The sequence below is a fragment of the Jaculus jaculus genome, chromosome 4 (assembly GCF_020740685.1).
Source record: "Jaculus jaculus isolate mJacJac1 chromosome 4, mJacJac1.mat.Y.cur, whole genome shotgun sequence".
Classification (NCBI taxonomy): Eukaryota; Metazoa; Chordata; class Mammalia; order Rodentia; family Dipodidae; genus Jaculus; species Jaculus jaculus.
In genome coordinates, this window is record NC_059105.1 from 2,294,420 (window position 1) to 2,308,894 (window position 14,475).

Sequence of the window (14,475 nt, forward strand, 5' to 3'; positions counted from 1 at the left end):
TTCTTCCTTCCCTTGGAGTCCTGTCCTGGCTTCTGGAGTGTTCTGTTGGGCCTTTTCAAAACCCAAAGCCTAAGCAAGAGTGCCTTTGGCTTCCACCTCCACTTCACATGGCCTCATGTTGGTTCCTCTAGCAGGGACAAGGGATGGCACACCTCTGGGAACTCTGTTCTGCTTCCAGAGTGAGTTCCACACAGCAAGGCCCAGGATTCCCCCTCCAGGTGGCCTGATACCTTTTCCAGGGCTTCTTCTTCAAGGCTGATTCCAGTGTTGGAATGGGCAGGCCATGGGGTGGCTCTTTATGGTTGTGGGTGAGGTTCTTGAGTTGGGAAGTGGGGTTAGTGGAAAGGAGAGGAAGAGGACAAACTGGCAGCTAGGTAGGATCCCGAGGAATCAAAGAATTCTGAATGCCATGGTGGCCTGTCCATGGAGGAGGGGAGTGTCTACTGAGCAGCTTGCTGGTTCAGTCTGGGTGACAGATTAAGAAGTGAGGTGTGGGAGGGGGCCTCCACCTGGCCCTGATGCAGATGTAGCAGGAGCTCCCTTCTCATGGGTCACATGCTCTTATGAGTGAGTCTTCACTGGGGTCTGCCCATCTTTTGTAACACTTGCTGATTGCTGCATAGACGGGGTGCTGCAATAGCCACACTGCAGCATGTTTGGCTTGTGGTGGTCCTCTGACACTCTTGCCACCCCTCTCATCCTAGGCTTTGCAGGGTTGTCTGGTGAGCAGCTGCTCAACTCTGCCTCCATGCATGTTGGCTCTGAGGCTCAGGATGGGTGTCAGGGGCCCCTGGGGACCTATGCTTGTCCGACCTGGAAAGGCAGGGTGTAGCACTGGTTCCTCTGTCCTTGATGTTGGACTGGGAACTGGACATTTCTTTCCTTCCTAAGCAGACTGTTGACAGTACAGCTGGTATTGCATCCTCCCTCCTTCCCTGTCCCCAGCCCATCTCCACTACCTCTTGAGACTTGTGTGTAGTCTCTGCTTTTGGGCATCAGGGCTAAGACACCTGTCCTGAGTTCCACAAAAAGCAATGAGACTGACTTACCTCCACCTCACTGAGCTCACAGCTCTCCTGCCAAGCAGTGGTCTCATTTTGAGGACTTTTCAGTCCCCTGTGTTAATCCTGTTCCAACCTTCCCCCTTCCTCTTGATGGTTGTCTGCCATGGGGCCCAGCTTCCCTTCCCCTCATCCTCTATCTGCCCCTGCCTGGCTTCACCACTTCCATGACTGCATGTATTCCCTCTATTGGCTCCACCAATGTGTTCCCTCAGAAAATCACACATTAAAGCAATAACATAAGACAGCTTTTTATGGGCTCTGGCCAGTGAAGATCATGCCCAAAGGATCAGCCCAGTCTTGAGCCAGCAGAGTCCCAGAGGCCAAGGGACCAAGCTTATGTGTCTTTGGCTATTTATGTTAATAATCTGGCTGAGCTGTCCTTGTTTGGGGAGGGGGGTTGGGGATGGGTCTAGGTGGGAGAGGACAATGAGACAAAGACTGGGTTGGGAGGTTCAGGGTGTGCTGGGAGCCTTAGTAACCCCACCCCATTCCTGCACGGCACCCCTCCCCACCTGGCAGCTCTGGAGTTCATCAACCAGCTTCACTGAGCCCTTAGCATTTCATCCTGAAGGTGCATTAGTCAAATTTGCGATCTTTTTGAAAATTCAAAAATTATTGCAAAGTAATACATGTTTACTGTAGAACTCAGGAAACAGAGCTGGGAAGATAGAAAACAGTGTTCTCTCATCTAATGAATGCAAAAGACAGCACCAGAACATTCTGGTCATTTTGGTGTGCATCTTTTGTGTGTATGTCTAAAAATGTTTACTTGTAAAAATATCGTATTGTAATGTTTTGCATTCTCCTTTATACTTAAAATTTTCTTTCCCTGAGGAAAATAAAACTCTGTTTATAATGAATCACTGTGCTTTTCCTGTGACCTTCCATTGGATGTGTGACATACACTCATTTACTAGAATGGGCTTGAAGGAATATGCAGTGTTGAGGCTTCCTGTGTGCATGTGGTGAAGAAATCCTACAAGTTTCTATCAGGTGACATTTAATGTACAATGCTGTTTATTTCTTCACATTTGCTTTTATCAAACAGATAAAGTGTTGCCTTTCTCCTGTTATCAGGGAAGAGAACATTTTGTCACATTTACTGGGCGTTCCTTCTTTTGTTTTCTTGTCCTTGCCTCTGCTTGTTTGGCTTGGAATGCCTCTTTTGCAGTCAAATGCTCTACCACTGAACTATACCCCCAGAATGCCTCTTTTGCTTGAAGACCAGCCTTGTAAGTGTGTGGCAGGCACCTTCTTCACATTTAACTGCATTTGTGTCCCAACACCTCAAAGGGGGACAGCTACTTCTTACTGAATTCTATTCAGGTTAAATCTTCCTGGGAGAGAGACACAGCTCTCAAATCCATCAAGTTTTGAAAGGGGGCTGTCCCAGGAACTTCATTTCCTCTGCTGAGCTTCCCCAACAACCCCTACCTGTTCAGGCCAGCAGTGATGTGCTCACCTGAGCTCTAGTTCTGTGGCTATGGGTTGGCTCTTCTGTGTCCCACTGGAGTGAGGAGTGCCTCATTCTGTCTCTGGTTCATGATGCTCCTTAGCATTCACTCATGATGGTTCACTTATTACTGTTGAACAATATTCCCTGGCACTTCATAATTGGGGCTCCTCTGTTTCCCTGCTGATTGTAGCCGGTTTTTTTTTGAGGTAGGGTCAATCTCTAGCCCAGGCTGACCTGAAATTCACTATGTAGTCTCAGGGTGGCCTTGAATTTACAGGGATCCTCCTACCTCTATCTGGGATTAAAGGTCCAGTACTTCCTTTATGATTGTTGATGGTATATCTTCTATTCCAGAACCTTATAGAAATGTCCCAACAGCAGTCCTCAGTATTTAAAAAAAAATTTAGGAGCTGGAGAGATCGCTTAGCGGTTAAGTGCTTGCCTGTGAAGCCTAAGGACCCTGGTTTGAGGCTCAATTCCCCAGGACCCACGTTAGCCAGATGCACAAGGGGGTGCACAGGTCTGGAGTTCTTTTGCAGTGGCTGGAAGCCCTGGTGCACCCATTCTCTCTCTCTCTCTCCCCCTCATTTTCTGTCTGTGGCTCTCAAATAAATAAATAAAATAAACAAAAAAAAATTAAAAAAAATTAGGGGTTTGGAGAGATCATTTAGCATTTCAGGCATTTGCCTGCAAAGCTAAAGGATCCAGTTCGATTCTCTAGAACCCACATAAGCCAGATGCACAAGGGGGTGCATGCATCTGGAGTTCATTTGCAGTGGCTGGAGGCCCTGGCAAGCCCATTCTCTCTCTCCCTCTCAAATAAATATATTTAAAAAAATTTAGAATTTTCCTCCTCCTAACTCTTCTCAAATGATTACCTGGTTTGCTTTCCATATTATTTTTTTCATATATTTGAAAAGCTGTATTACAAATAATTAACAAGTGGTGTGGCACAAACCTTAACCTAGAAGGCTACGCAATGACAACTGGGATAGACTAACTGCATCACACTGTTTTCATTCTAAGGCCTAAGACAGCTAAGACATTCTAAGACAGCTCATTTCCTGTGAGCAATTTCTCAGGTACTTTTCTTTCTGCTCCTTCCAAGCAAAGTATTGAAAAACTCTGTCAACTTCCAAGTTCTTTTGGAACCCGAGTTACACCTATTTAAGGGATTCTCTGGTTCACGTGATAAGGAATTTTCTGTCATGCACCTAAAGTGCTTAGCCCAAAGCCTGCTATATGTCCATTGCTCACTAAATACTGCTGTCTGTATATCTGAAAGTAACCACCCCCCTCGCCAGATGCTGGTGATGGAACCCAGGGCTTTGGGTATATAACATGTTCCTTCTGAGCTAAATCTCCATTTCCAGCCAGTGGTTTTTGGGACTGTGTTTGGCTATGCAGCTTCTGAAGCTCCGGGATGCTGGTATTATAAGCATGTACATCTGCTCCTCCTCCCAACCCCATGCTCGGGAGCAAATCAGTAGCTTTTTGTATGTTTACTTTGTAATGGCTTTGCTGGATTTGTAATTCTGGTAGGTCCTCCTCCCTGCCTTTGGGGGCTATCTTCATTTCTGGCCTAAGGACTTTTTTAACACCTGGCTAACAGATAATAATGCTAACAGATTTTTATGCTGGCTTATTTGTCTCTTGACTATTGAGTGCCTTAGACAACTGTTAAATTGTATTTGAATTTTATCATCTCAACTGTATCTTTATCCACATACTTACAGGTTTTCCTCGGGAGTCATGGGTCCAGACTGATTATAAATCTACAAACCTAGCCCTGACACCAAGTATGTGTGGGGGGGTTGAGCTTGACTATCCGCAATGTTTAAATCCTATGAAAGACCCCTGGGGGTGGGGGGCTGGTTGTTTGTGGAAAAACAGGTCTAGGGAACTAGGCAAGAGATCATCTTTGATTTCCAGCAAGTGCAGACTTTCCTATCCATTCTACTTTCAGGGGTTCCGTCACCCTAACTGCCCTGGGCAGCAGATCGGCGGCCAGCCCAGGATTCCTGCCGCAGGGCGCATGGACACGCTGCCCCTGATCCGGGTTCGCCAACAGTGAGCAGCTGGACCACACTCCCGAAGAGCGGCAGGCCTTCGTGCACCACCTGGGACCCCGTAGCCCCGAGTTCCCACGCCGGGCCAAGGAACCAAACCGTGGCCGCAGTCATAGCTGCGCGCCCGCCGCGGGGCAGGGCGGGGACCGCCGCGCCTGCGCACTCTCCCTGCGTCCCGCGTCCGGGCACGCAACCCACGTGACTCGTGCCTTGCCCAAGATGGAGGCTGCGGGCAGGCCCGTCCCGATCCCCGCCTCAGCCGGCGCCCTACTGTGCTTCGTTGGGGCGGGGGACGGGAGCTCAGGCACGCGGTACTGACCAGTGGCAGTGCCGCGGGCTGCCGGGCGGGTCTGGCCACAGCTTCCCATCAGCACCGCTCCAGCTCCCAGCACCTTTTCCACAGCGAAGTGTCCAGCCCAGACGCCTGGAGAGTCCTCCGGTACGCCCCGCCCACAGGGATTGATAGTGCCAGGAACCAATGGGGACGGAACTTCTGAGGAAAGGCGGGCAGAGGTGGAGCCTTCCTGCGGCGCCTGGGGTGCCGGGCTGGTGGTTGGGCGGCTGTGGGGCGGGCTTAGATCTCAGGAGCCAATAAGAAGATAGCTGAGCCCTCCGGGGGGAGGGGAAGACTGGGGCGGGCAGAGGCGGGGCCGAGCCGTAATTGACGCGCTCTTCATTAGAAACCAGGCAGGGGGCGGGACCCGTGAAGGGTGGTGACGCAAGGCCACTAAGGCCAATCGCTGGTGGGCCGCCGTCGGGAGGGGCGGGGTCGGGGCGGCTGACGGGCGTTGGGTGCGGCCTATCCCCGCGCGGCTCGGCGCTCGAGGGGGAGCCGCATCATGGTTCAACGTGGGTCAATTTTTTGTGAATGAGGAGGGGAGGTTTTGGGGCCGCCGTCGCGCAGCACCGTCCCCGTCACCGCCCGAGCCCGAGCCCGCGCGCTCTCCCGCCGCCGCCGCCGCCGCCGCCGCCGCCGCCGCCGCCGCCGCCGCGCCGCCTTCCGCCTGGCCCGCTCCGTGCGGTCGCCGTCGCCGCCCGAGCTTGCCCGTCTGCCGGCGGTGGTGGCGGCGGAGGCTGAAGAGATGCGCCTCGAAGCGCCCGAGCTGGGCTAGACGCGGCCCGCAGCCGCCACCGCCGCGGTAAGCCAGCGGGCCGCGGGCATTGTCCGTCCCCCGCGCGCCCGCCCGCGCCGGCCGCCCCACCGGCGGCAGGTGGACCGAGGCCGGCCCGTGGCCCTCCCTGCGCCTCCAGTGGGGTGGCCTGCGCGGGCGGGCGCGGGCAGGTGGGCGGGCGGGGGCCCGGCCGCGCCGTTTATGTAACTTTGTCAGACTGTGAGTTTGCAGAAAACGCCCCTCGCGCGGCGGGGGCCGGGGCTGCGGCTGGGCCGGGGCCGGGTCCCGGTCCCGGTCCCGGTCCCGGTCCGGGTCCTGCCCGTGGGGCGCCTGGAGGTGCAGTGAGTTCCAGGCCGCTGGGGCTCTGAAGCTGGCTTGTAGCGGGCGGCTGGGGGGTGGAACCCGGGTACTCATTTAATGCACATCGAAAATTTGTAATAACTTGCCGCAGCTGATGGGAGCGTTTTCTTTATTGCGTGCCGTAAATTGACCTGCTGTGACACAGTTTTCAAATAAACCGTTGTAGAAATTAAACTTAAGTTATTTTAGAACTAATGACTTTCTTAACTAAATCCTAATTGCATTACTGTGGAGACCTACCTAATTGCTTGCTGAGAGCAGCTCTGCCCGCTCGGGGAGGGAGGAAAGGCCTGTGTAGTCACTTTGCCTTTCTGCTTTCCTCTACTCAGGCTTTTCCGCCCGTTCCCACAAACCACCTAAGCATTTAAGGCCTGGGAGTATTAACCTGTAAACAGTTCTGGCCCCGCCGCCCCGCGGAGCTGGGGGGGATGCTGGCGGCTTGCACCTTGACCTGGTTTCGCTTTTTAGTCGGTGATCTGATCGCGGTTGCCAGGCGTTTTAATTGCTTCAGATAATTCTTGCATGATTTCAGGAACGGCCTAATGAAAGCTGGTGTGGTGGTTTCCGAATCCTGCCAGGAAAGGTGGTGGTGGTGGTGATGCTTCAGGAGAGGCAGGAAGGTTGAATTAAGAAAACTCAGCCTCTTGTACACAAATATACACTACAGCAGTTACAAGGCAACAAAAGTTATTGCAGAATTTTGCCGTCACTATGGCAACACAATTACTCCATTATAATTGGAGATGCAAAATGCCACCCAGTTAGAAGTTTCATCACAATGGAGTTTTGGATATCAAAAATAAGATATTTTATTTTATTTTTTTCCAGGTAGCTTCTGTGAGCTCTAGTCTGTGTTCCGTTTCTATTTTTAAGACTGATCAGCCTTCCCAGATATGCTACTCCCTGGGATCTGTGGCATCTTTCCCCAGAAGAACTCCCATTTGTGTGGGAGGGAAGTATTTTCATGCCTTAAAAACACACACCCTGACTCGCTTTGAGACTTCTGTGGCTTTCTGTGTTCTGGGCTTTTCTTTCAAAGATAAAATGCCTTCGTAAAAAGAGAGTAATCAGAAAAGAGGCAAGATTGTCTTGAAGGCACAGGTAACACTGCCCACTTTAGGGGTCCTGCTGTCTGCCGGAAGGTGAGATGGGGAGCCCTGGGGGGATGATGATGACTGGATACTGCACATAGGCCTAGAGGGCCAAGGACAGATGTGACTGAAGTGGTCCTCATCAGAGTGCTCTGCAGTCAGTAGCTTCAGAGCTGTGCAAAATAAAAGGCTTTAAAATGGCCTAGGGGCTGCTGCTGCATGAGGTGGGTGAGACAACATGGCACCCGGGCTGTGTGTGACTCCAAGCTTGACTTTGGTCTTAAACCTGCATTTGGAGGATGCCCCTCTTGATGTTTACCAGGAGAGCTCTAGTACTGGAAGTTTCCACACATCATGGGGCTGCTGCAGCTTAATTTTGTTATAACTCTTTCCTTTTAACTACTGCATATTTATGCCAGTAATCGACTTCCATTTTCCAGCTTCATTGTGAGGTTTCAATGCAGCATGAATGGCTTTGAATTCTGCTCCTTTGATGTTGGGGGTGGCACTAAAGGGAAGGCGACTTTGTGCCGTCCTAATTGCCAGAGCAGAAGAAAATTTCATCACTCCCGTCGAGCTCATCCATGCCACTCTATTGAAAGTGGCTGGGCTTTAAGAGCCACGAAGCTGCCACGAGTAACGTTTTAATACCTGATGTAGGGAGCCAGAGAGATGCAGAAATGAGACACCTGCTGCTGCTGGGAGGAGGTAGCATCAAAGGGGGAGGGGGGAGGAGAAGGGCCCATTGGTTGTAGCCCCCAGTCTGTCTGGGGTTGGAGACCTGAAAGAGTTTGAAGGAACTTTGCTTCGATCTTAGTTGGCCAGCATGTGTCCTGCTCTGTATTGGACTCTGGGTATTGCATTCAGCCTTTACTTCAGAGGTTCTAGTCAGATGAGGGACTGGGTTGCAAGTGGCCGCTACGCTGGATCAGTCCATTCCTGCAGAACCGTCACTAAGCCAAGGTCAGTTGTGCTCACTTCAGGAGGTTACTTGTCTTCTGGGCTCAAATGAGGGAGAAGGATGGGCCTTGTTTTCGGGTGGAGCAAGGACTATGGTGTTTGTGGTTGCTCTTGGCCTTGCTGCTCTTGCCTTCCTGACATGTCTTCTCACTTCCTGGAAAGCAAGTCCAGATTGGCTCCTCTGAGACCCTCTGTATAACTGGGGCAGGTCAGAACTCTTGTAGCATGTGAGGTGATTAGAATGCCCTTCTTGGAGCAGAAGCTCCCAGTGTGAGTAGCTGACACACAAAGCAATATGTAGTATGTAATAAGTACTCAGTTGGGGCACATGCTGTTTTAAACACTTGCCATGTAGGTCTCTGCTCCTGCAGCTATGAGACATAGATGCTGCTGTTGCATCCAGTTTGATAGGAACCTGCGAGAGGAATGACTGTGTCAAGTCCCAAAGGCTTTCTCTTCCCCGTGCCTCTGGGTGATTGACAGGCTTGATGTGGAAGGTCAGTGCTGTCAAGGTACTGGATCCAGCATGGGCTCTTTGCGAAGATAATTTGGAATGCCTTTCTTCTAGTGTAGTGTTGTGTTGTCTGACTGTAGATCTTTTGACTCACAGTCAGTTTCATAGGGTCTTGGGAAGTAATTCTGACCATCTTATGTTGTGTCTTTTATGTGTGCTGTTGTCCTGGGTGTAACCCAGTACTTGCCTAGCATTTGGAGGCCCTGGGTACCAACCCCAGCAACACACACCCAAAAGATACTCAGGTCAGCCAATGGTTATTAAATTCCATCATCCCTTGCGTGCTTGAATCTTTTTAAGAAGGCCCAGGCTGACTGGGGGCAGGTGGAAGTAACAAAGATGTTCTGTGCTCGGATCCACTTCAACCAGAGCTGTTGGTTACCCTGGAAGAGTTTGTTGGAAAAATGAATTTGAAGACCACAAACTGAAAAAACTACTGGGCTTATGCATTCTTATCCTAAAACTAAACCTGAAGCCTTAAGAGAAAATATTGACAGATTTGACAGTATACTAATTGAAAAACAACCCCTACCCCCAATCTAGTAAGACTCCCTAAGCAAGATTCCAAGACCACGAGAAAGAATATGCATATAGTCGGGGCTGGAGAGATGGCATAGCAGTTAAGATGCTTGCCTGTAAAACCTAAGGACCCAGGTTGGATTCCCCAGAACCCACAGAAGCACATGGTGATGCATACCCCTGGAGTTCGTTTGTAAAGTGGCTAGAGGCCCTGGCACACGTATTCTCTCCCTCTTGACCCCCCCCCCTTGTAAATAATTAAAAACTTTAATTAAAAAAGTATGCATTTAGTCGGCATGTAAAGAGCTTTTGCAAACCAACAGTAAACAGGACGAGCTTCCTTCCCTGCTGCAAAGTACACAAGGCATGCAAGTAGGCCAGTCTCCATCACTAAGAGGAAGGACTGAGCCTGTCAACCAGCATACAGGAGATCCCATTTGTGTTACCATATGTGTGCGTGTGCCAGCACCACCCACGGCTGTAATAATATTCTTATTCTGTGGAACTCTTGCAGGGTTTAAACAATTTGTAAATGAGAGCTTAGAATGGGGCCTAGCCCTTAGTAAGCATGATATGAAAGTTGTTCTCTAGAGATACCAACATATATTCACATACAATATGAATGTTTAATTGCTCTCCAAAAAAGCATCAAAATTATTTATTTGAGAGATTGAAACTATGAGTGTTACCAGGGCCTTCTGCCCCTGTAAATGAACTCAGACTCATGTGCAACTTTGGGACTTTGTACATCTTGTTTTATGTGGCTACTAGAGAATTGAACCCAAGCTGTCAGGCTTTGCAAGCATGTGCCTTTAACCATTGAGCCATCTCCTGGCAATTTTAAATGGCCATTCATTTAAAATGGCAGTTCTATGTTTTAGAATTTGTTCTAATAAAAGACTGTTATAATTGCACTGATGGCCAGGTGCATGTAGGGTGTGGGCTAGCCACTTACAGACTTTGCAGGTGCCCTTGCCGTTGGTGTACTGGGAAATTTCCCACGCATGATAGGCAGGAACATACAGGCTTGGAGCCGTCTGCAGACCAGGCCTTCTTTGATGGTGGCCATCGAGGTCTCAGTGCAATGGGGCAAATAGGGAACTTTCATTACCTTTTTATACATGTTATGCATTTTTGCAGTATGAGAATTAAACAAAAATAGTAATAGTTTTAAAACAGTTACTGTTTCCATCAGGGGAAAGGTGCTCTTCAGTCCTATTTTTTTCAAAGGAGAGAAACCAGTTTCTCGGGAGGTTGATAAATATGCTTTGCTCTTGAAGACTATGAGGGTATGTGCTGCTCTGGGTCACTCCCAAGCTCCGAGGTGTGGCTGGCCTTGTGGGTCTGGGCTGCTCTGGTGCAGTCCATGCTGCGAGATGTTTCTAAGAGGTCTACAGCAGGTCTGTAACTGCCCTCTCCACAAAGCCCACCAAAGCTTCCCCTAAGACCTGGAAAGACTGCTTGGTCTATCCTCTGGCTTCAGGTTTCAATTCATGGCACTTGCCCTGTTGCTGAACTGTCCCCGCAGACCTGCTGTGCTTCCTTTCTTCGTGGTCCTCTGGCTCAGGGCTTGTGCACACAGTATGCCTCTTACCTGTGTCTTCCCTGGCCCCTTACTTCTATCTCCTATTCAGCTTAGACTAATGTCCTCTTACTACTTCCTCACAGGATCCAATTGTGCAATTTTTGTAGCTTATCAACATAAGTTAATGTCACCTCTTGCTGTCTTAGGGCTCCATGCAGAGAGGCTCTGAGAGTCTCATGCCTGCTTTGTGCCCAGTGCCTGGATATGTAGTGTGGTGCAGGCCTTGGGGGGGAGGGCAGAGTGAGTGGGGACTCAAACCTAGCACATTGCCTCTGGAAGCTCTATGCCTCTGTGCTCTGGGATTGCCTGTCCCAGCCCCACCCAAGACTGGGAACTCCTTGTTCTTTTTTTGGAGGTTATATGCTTGTAAGTAGAACCGTAAATACAAGTGAAGTGGGCTCTATGATGTTGTAGGGAGGGAGGGCTGAGAGGCCTTACACACAGCTGTCAAGTATCACATGGGGCCGTTGTCCCTGGCCAAGGGAAGTGCACGCAGTTTGTCCTCTGGGCTGGGATTCAGCGCAGTGTTCAGGGTGGTAAGCTGCTGCCCTATTAGGAGGCATTTCCTCTGCTTGTTTAAATTTGGAATTAATGTCATTACTTAATCATTTATTCTTTAGTGTCATAATTTTAATGTAATACCTTCATATGGCTGTGTACATAAACATTTTAGAATCTGCTCTGTTTAAAAATGTGAGTGTTGGGCTTTGTTAGTTTACTATTGTTTATGAAGTATTCCGTCTGTGTGAGTCAAGTGCTTTTGTTGGATTGATGTTTAAGCTTGAGACAATAAATCATTTCTTATGGCCTGAAAAACTGAAGCAGCATTCCAAGTGAGGTGCCATTCCATCAGTGATGGACTTGCTTCTCCTTTGGGAATGGGCTCATCGGCTTTATGGGCTGCTGTTTGCTGGAGCAGTCTGTTTTGAAACATCCCAGTCTCAGGTGCTGAAAGGCTCTATTTCTAACTGATCTGTTACTGTTTTGCAAGTATCAATCCTGCACCCAGTCCCAGTCCTAGGCCTGGGTGTGGGAGATGGGATTCTGTTGAACATCTGCTTTGTGGCTGGCACTGTGGTCAGAAGAAGCCCCACTCCCATCCCACTACCATTGCTTGTGAGCAGTGGAGCTGCAGGAGGGGGCCTAAGAGGAAGAGCAGACAAACACAACAGGTGCATACAGTTGCCACTCTGAGAATAGGGGTTGTGGGAAACGGAAGCTGGGTAGGCTCTGTGGGGTAGGGGTCATATGGAATAGGAGAAGGGCACTTGGTTGTGGATATGGCCCTTCTAAGTCACTCACAATGTTGGGGATGGAAAGGCCATCATAAGGGGACAGTGGCCAAGCTCCAAGGACCACAGCTGGAGTGCATGAGTGGAGAAGATCTGGACATTCTTGTGCTGGCTGTAAAAGGCTTGTCCTTGTGAAGGACTGTGACCCCGTGAAGTGTTGTCAGCTGCTCTCCAGTGTGGCCACACTACTCCAGGTTGGTTCTGTTTCTTCTGCCTCTGCCAGTGATGTGCCTGACCTTTCTGTCCATCTGGGTTGAGACAGTGTCATTGGGCACATTCTAGAGGTTCCTCGGTAGTGCGTGACATGGCTCTCTGGCGCATGATACTGGGATTAGGGCTTTAGTGCCATCTTGGAGGGCTCCTTGTGCCAAGCTTGGGCCACCTCTGTTCTGAGGCTGGGCCTGCAGGCTGAGGGGACCATTCCTTCCTTAACTGAGTGCTAAGAGCTGCCTCTGCAGCCAGCCCAAGACCCTTTAGAGTAGCTGTTCAGGACAGAAGTGTGCTGTGAGCCACTGGGGCAAACTTCTCACCTGGCCAACATTATCTGCAGCAGAGCCCAGCTTTTCTTTCAGTCCATTGCTGTTGGCTCACATCATTGCAGTAGATGGCAGATAGCAGGTCAGCAGAATGTGACAAGGGCCTTTGGGCCCTGTTCTCCTACTGCCTGGGGGGAGCACCCTTGAAAGCTTGCTTATCTCAAAACTAGTGTTTGAGCTCTGTGACCTGGAGTCCCTATTTGAGCTGTGGCACCCTGTGCAGGGGAGAGGGTTTGTGGCCTCCTTGGGTCTTAGCTTCAAAAATGGTTGGGAATTGCCTCAGTAGGTGAAGCTCCTCTCTTTGCAGTAGCAGTTTTGTGTGTCTGCACTGAGAGACTCATCATCACCTTTCTGTGGGCACGCTCGTTTGTAGCGTGGTGGTTGCATTGTCACTCCATCCTACTCAGGGTAAGCTGTTGCCTTCCACTTTATTGTCCGACAGATTTTGTAGCAGCCTCATTGTCTCCCAGTTATCAAGTGAGTGGCAGCTGGCCTGCAAGATCCACACTTTTGTTCCCAATGAAGTCCCTAAGCAGTTGGGTTGGCTGTCCTCTCATGGTGGCCACAGGCCATGGAAGCTGGTCCTGGTGGAGGGTAATGCTCAACTCTGGAGCTGTTGGGATTTGTCAACAATCACCTGGCCAACACTGTCTGCAGCAGAGCAGACAGTAGTCAATAGTCCTTCCCAAAGAAGAGGGCCTCTGTCACAATGAGAGAGAGAGTGTGTGTGTTTTAGTATTTGTAGTTATTTATTTGCAAGCAGGGAAGGGGGGGAAGAATGGGTGCATCAGAGCCTCTAGCCACTGCAAACAAATTCCAGGTGCACACACGCGCCACCTTGTACATCTGGCTTTATGTGGTACGGGGGGCGGGGAATCTAACCTGGGTTGTTAGGTTTTGTAGGCAAGTGTCTTAACTGCTAAGCCATCTCTTAGCTCACAATGGGTATCTTTTGATCATTTATTTTTAAGTCCCAGAAATTGTTTAATGGGAGACAGCTAGAAGAGCAAAGAGGCAGACAGAGGGGCAGTGGGACTTCCATTGTTGGCTGCTTCCTTCTCCTGGCTCCTTAGGTGAGCTCACTGTGGGCGTGAGGGCTTGTCCCACTCTCTCACTGTGGGGCTGTCTGCTTGTAGTGTAGGACTGTATTTCTTTCTGCAGCTGGAGGTATTGGCTTCCATGGCTTTCGGGTGTTGGGAACAGAACATGAAAATTGAGTCAAACCTGGGTTGAACTTCCAGCTTTACCTTCATGACCTTGTTTGGCTGCTCTCCCATGGCCTTTGAAATCTGGTGTCCTCTTCTGATGGAGGAGGGAAAGGTAGCCCAGAAGAAGTTCTGTATGAGTGGGTCTCTCTCCCAAGGGCTGGCCCCCCTCTTCCTACCACTGCTTTTTCCTTTCTACTTTCCAAACCCCTGTTGCCCATTCCTCTCTGGGGTGGCAGGTCCCTGGTGGGCATGGGAAAGCATCTGTGGGGAGGGAGGCTTGGTGACCAGGCCTTTGATATCACTGTGTGACTTCTAAAACCCTGAATGAGCTTAGTTCATCTCTGCATTTGTTGAAGTTGTGGTGGTGGGACTTCAGGATGTTACCTGCCTTTGTCCTTGTGGGGACCACTATGTAGGTTGTGGAGATGACAGTTGGAATGCTATGAGCCCCTGGGTACTACTTTGCATGTCTGGTACCTGTCAGGTTACAGTCCCTATCTGCAGACAAGGCCTGGTTTATGATTTAGCTGTGCTTACAGGGTAGCACAGCTCCTTGGCTGTGGTATGATTTGTACTTGGCCAATGGTCATGGCATATAGTCAGTAAGCTAACTGGTGTTGTGGAAAAGAGCTGGTTGGAGCAGTGTGGTTCTGTTGCTTCAGATACAGTTGCAGAAGGCTTCCTTGTTGTCTGCCTCTGGGTGGCTCCC

The 14,475-nt window shown here is 50.1% G+C and overlaps 1 protein-coding gene across 7 annotated transcripts in view; it reads left to right on the forward strand.

Annotated features, from left to right (window-relative positions):
* Nucleotides 1-4,813: 4,813 nt before the first annotated feature.
* The window catches only part of Hdac4 (histone deacetylase 4), a 303,466-nt gene continuing 293,804 nt past the window's right edge, over nt 4,814-14,475 (forward strand). For 6 of the 7 annotated variants that reach the window (XM_045146718.1, XM_045146721.1, XM_004667834.3 and 3 more), the window contains exon 1: nt 4,814-5,028. The gene's annotated coding sequence lies outside the window, so the exon portion shown is untranslated. Of the gene's footprint in view, nt 5,029-5,652; nt 5,729-14,475 lie in introns of those variants that run through there. The other variant, XM_045146719.1, reaches the window with a different exon arrangement.